The 5,277-nt window shown below is 38.4% G+C and overlaps 1 non-coding gene across 1 annotated transcript; it reads left to right on the top strand.

Annotated features, from left to right (window-relative positions):
• Positions 1–4,351: 4,351 nt before the first annotated feature.
• LOC121211713 (small nucleolar RNA R71) lies at positions 4,352–4,456 on the top strand. Its single transcript, XR_005906932.1, has one exon. It is a non-coding gene; the product is annotated as a small nucleolar RNA R71 (small nucleolar RNA).
• The last annotated feature ends 821 nt before the right edge of the window (positions 4,457–5,277 follow it).

Below are 5,277 nucleotides of genomic sequence, written 5' to 3'. Positions count from 1 at the left end.
CCCGAAGGCTTTGTGCTAAGTGACCATATCCGGACTAAGATCCGAAGGCATTTGTGCGAGATACTAATTCCGGGCTAAGCCCGAAGGTATTTGTGCGAGTTACTATAACCGGGCTATGTCCCGAAGGCATTTGAACGAGTAGCTATATTCGGTTAAATTCCGAAGGTATGTGATTTGGGAATGAATGATCTTGCTGTAAAAATTTCAGTTAATACGCTTGAAACATCCCAACATTGAGGTATGTTTCGTATGTGCTTTGAATTAGTTGAGCCCTTACAAATAAGTATTCGCTCAGTTGATAAATGAGCTACCGGCCTTTGGCTAAGTTGATCTTTGTGTATGAATAAAAGGGTTGGTAATGTGAAAGTGTATATATGTGATAAGGCCTAATGGCCGATATGATGAATGTGAAAGTGTATATATGTGATAAGGCCTAATGGCCGATGTGATGAATGTGAAAGTGTATATATGTAACAGGGCCGAGTGACCAACGTGATGGATGTGAAAGTGTATAAATGTGATAAGTCCCGAAGGGCATTTGTGTCAGCACTATATCCGGGTTAAAACCCCGCAGGCTTTATGCGAGAATATTATCACTGATTAAGGTCCGTAAGCTTCGTGCTCGTACTATATCCGAGCTCTAAAGTCCCGATGACTACGTGTGGAGATTATGTCCGGGTAAGACTTCGTAATAAGAATTGCTTATAAATATATTCAATGCGAAAGGTTCAACAGGTATGTACTCCAAGTTTATATGTGAGCTTGATTTGCACTAAATCATAAGGTAGTTATGTGATGCATACGAGAGCAATCTATGAGACTATTCCTATGATTATGTGACATCGGATCAGTGTGAGAGGTGATGTGAAATCATACGATATATCTATGTCACATGAGCTCACTTTTATGTGAAAGTTTATCTGCCTATTGTATATGATGAGACGTGCATATTCGGTAAAAGGGATGGTATGCCCGAAGGAAGAGTGAAATAAAAATACGAACAACTATGTTATAATTTGATTGTTATCTGTTGACACTGCTTAAAACTTACTAAGCATTGTAATGCTTACTCCGTTTACTCTGTTTCCTCTGTTTTATAGATCTCATTAAGAAGCTACAGGCTCGGGGATCGTCAGCAACTAGTCACACTATCACTATCCACTGTTTGGTACTGCTATGTTTTGGATTATCTTATGGCATGTATAAAATAGACTAGTGGCGGAAGAATATTTTGGTTAATGTATATAGCCATGCGAAAATGGCTTATATATGTTTGAGCATAATGTTATAATCATTTGGTATGGAATGGTTAATCACTATCATAATTTGTGCTATTTATGCTAAAAGGGCTAGTTGAATCATGGAAACTATGAAATAGGTAAAGTCTACCTTAAAGGCAGATGCTGGCAGCAGCAGTGATGTAGATTTGGAAAATCACTAAAAATAGTAGGACTGGAATTAAATAATGAATAAATTATGTAAACGAACCTTGATGAATTTATTCTCATACGAAAGTAACGAAACGATCATATGGACAGTATGTTAAGAGATATTCAGGTTCTCGTGAGATAGGGCCAGAACGGGTTCTTGATTCCCTGTTCCGACTTTCGAAATTCATTATAAATTAACCAGATATAATTAGGAGTAATTATATATATTTATAGATTCCTCTCTGAGTCTAGTTTCTATAGAAACAAACGACATCAGTATTGAAGCTCTGTGCAGGGATATATCCAAGTCGTAATGCGCAAAGGTCAGTGTAGTTGATACCTGTAACATGGGAGACTTTGACTAATAAACTGTACTAATTGGCCTGACCAAAAATTCTAGAAACAAATATGTAGATGGCCATATGAGTCTAGTTTCAGAAAAAAATTACGAAACTGATTTTCGAGTTGTGAAACTCAAGATATGATTTTTAAGGTGACAGTGTCGCAGTTAGCCAACTGCCTGGAAAATTTTAAAATAGACTGCGATAGTAAGCGAATTTAGTCTGTGAACCCCTCGTGTCCGACTCCGGCAATGGTATCGGGTCCGGGGTGTTACACGCACACCTATGTTAATTTCTCAGTTTCGACCACGGCTTCTAGGCACGAGCGTGGCGTACGCCCGTGTTATTTTGACAGTTTCGTCCACGGCCATGCCGTACGGCTATGGTAACGTATCGAATTCCGTGTTGGGGAAAACTTTCGCTCTGTTTTCACAAGGCCTTATCAAACGGTCGTGTCACTGCCGTGGTATGAGTACGGCCTAAAGCATGCTCGTGTGCCTGGCCGTATGGATTTGGAAAACCTGTGTTCAAGGACTCAGTTAGTGATTTAGATGGTAAAAACTAAAATTCAAAAAAGTTAACACTGTTAGTGCTTGGGTTGTCTCCCTAGAAGCGCTTATTTATAGTTTAAGCTCGACTTACCTCTCTGTTGCGTGGTCATGGTGGTGCGAGGAGTTTACACTCCTCATTCCTACTATCAAACTCAAAATAAGGTTTTAGACGGGTATGATTTACCTTAAAGGTGTCGAATTTAGGATGAATTACTTCGACTGTCCCATATGGAAAAATGTTGAGTACCGTAAGAGGGATTGCTCCATTAGGTTCAGAAGTGGCAATACGAGGTTCTACTGCATCTAGTAGTACTTTGTCTCCAACCTTAAGTTGATTTGGTGAAACATTGAGCTCGTCATGGCATGGTTTTGGTTTATTGTGTGTTCTCAGTTTCTGTGTCCACCATTCATCTAGTTCCTTGATTTGTAGCCTTCGTTCTTCATAGATGGGTTCTTTGTTGTTACTTGAACAAGGCTCATGTATGCTTTTCGAACGTGTTTCCTACAAAGAAGGTTGCACCTCATGATCAGTATTAGTAGAATTTCAAGCTTGAAGAGTGATTGTTTCATCAGCCATACAAAGTGTGAGTTCACTTGTACCAACATCAATTATAATTCCAGTAGTTGCTAAAAAGGGCCTTCTTAAAATTAAAGGCACGTCACTATCCTCTTCTATGTCTAGAATTAATTGAGAATATAAATTTATCGATTTTGACAAGTACATCTTCAATGATACCCCTAGGAAATCTAATGGTTTTATCGGCTAACTGAATGCTCATCCTAGTTTTTTTGGGTTTCCCAAGACCTAGTTGTTTAAACATTTTATAGGGCATGACATTAATACTAGCCCCTAAATTAGCCAGAGCATTACTAACATCTAAGCTACCAATTAAACAAGGAATCGTAAAACTCTCTAGATCTTTCAATTTGTTGGCTAGCTTATTCTGCAGAATGGCTGAGCAAACTGCATTCATCTTCACATGCGACGCCTCATCCAACTTCCGCTTATTTCCTAAAAGCTCCTTTAAAAATTTAACTGCATTTGGCATCTACGAAAGAGCTTCAATAAACGGTAAGTTAATATGTAATTTCTTTAATAATTTAAGGAATTTACCAAATTGTTCATTCGTGTGGTCTTTCCTTATCGCATTGGGGTATGAGACACGAGGTTTGTACTCTCTACTTACCAGTTTTTGCTCATTGTGTCCACCTTACCTTTACCTTTACTTACCACAATTCCTTGTCTCGGTTCTGGTTCAGGTTCAACTAACCCTTCCTTATCTTAAATGGTAATCGCGTTGAGTTGTTCCCTTGGGTTAGATTCAGTATTACTTGGTAAGCTACCTTGTGGTCGTTCAAAAATTAGTTTGGCGAGCTGTCCTATCTAAGTTTCGAGCTATTATATCGATGCTTATTGATTCTTAAGTGCTATTTTGGTATTCTGAAAGCGAGTTTCTCACATTGAGATAAACTTTGTTAGCATCTCCTTAAGGTTCGGCTTCTTTTCCTGTTGGTAAGGTGGTTGTTGAAAACCCAGAGGATGTTGTGGCCTTCGATTCCCTTGACCACCCCATGAGAAATTGGGATGGTTCCTCCAACCTGCATTATATGTATTACTGTATGGGTTATTTTGAGATCTAGAATTATTGTTACCCATGTATTGAACTTGTTCCTCCTTGGTGTTGGGGTTGAAAGATTGATATTCTATGTGTACTCCTCCTCCATTTGAATCACACCTCATCACTGGATGTACCTGAGTAGAATCATATAAACCATCAATCTTTTTATTTAAAAGTTCTACCTGGTTAGATAGCATAGTAACCGCGTTGAGGCTGAAAACACCGGCTTCTTTGATCGACTTTGTTCTCATAAATTTCCACTAATAGTTATTCAGTGACATCTCTTCAATAAATTCGTAAGCCACTTTAGGTGTTTTGTTATTGATAGTCCCACCAGCAGCTGCATCGATAAGTTGCCTTGTTGAGGGGTTCACACTGTTGTAAAACGTTTGAACTGCAACCATAAAGGTAACCCATGGTGAGGGCACCTTCTCAATAGATCCTTATATCTCTCCCATGCATCTAGATGTTTCTAGATCCATCTGTACAAAAGAAGAGATATCATTCCTCAACTTAGCCATTTTAGTCGGCGGAAAATATTTAAGTAAGAATTTTTCGATCATTTGTTCCCAAGTAGTGATTAACCCTCGTGGTAACGAGTTCAACCACTGTTTAGCTTTGTTCCTCAACGAGAAGGGGAACAACCGAAGGCGAATGGCATCATCAGAAATGCCATTGATCTTAAATGTGTTGCAAAACTCCAGAAAATTCGCCAAAACAGTATTTGGATCCTCATCCTGCAAACCATCAAACTGAACAAATTGTTGTATCATTTGAACTGTGTTAGGTTTCAATTCAAAATTATTTGCAGCAATAGTAGGTCTAACTATACTCAATTCAGTTCCTGTTAAAGTAGGTTTAGCATAATCATACATAGTGCGCCCAGCAGGGTTCTGATTTACTGGATCAGCAGCAATCGCAGTAGGTAGCGGATTTTCCTGATTTTCAGCCATCTCCTTGGTTGTGGTGGAAATACCGTCCTCTTGCTCTTCCTCTGTGTATCTTGGGCTTCACCTTCTTTCTCTTTGATTTCTGTTAGCTGTGCGATCGATCTCACTATCAAAAAGTAATAGTCCCGACGGGTTTCTTCTAGTCATAAACTATAAAACCTGCCAGAAGGAAAAAGAAAATTTAGGAACAAAAATCAAAATAAAATTTAAATTGCAGTAAAATAAATGGCTAAAGTAATAAAAATTAAGTGTTCCTAATATCTTAGTTCCCCGACAACGGTGTCAAAAATTTGATGTGATCAAATCATGATAAGTTTTATAATTTATGAATGTCCGTTCTTGAAAACTAACTATTATCATGAAAAAGGCAAGCACACCTTATCGAA

This window comes from Gossypium hirsutum, chromosome A12 (assembly GCF_007990345.1).
Source record: "Gossypium hirsutum isolate 1008001.06 chromosome A12, Gossypium_hirsutum_v2.1, whole genome shotgun sequence".
In the NCBI taxonomy this organism is placed as follows: domain Eukaryota; kingdom Viridiplantae; phylum Streptophyta; class Magnoliopsida; order Malvales; family Malvaceae; genus Gossypium; species Gossypium hirsutum.
The sequence above is the reverse complement of the archived record's forward strand: the minus strand, read 5'-3'. Positions and strand labels throughout refer to the sequence as shown.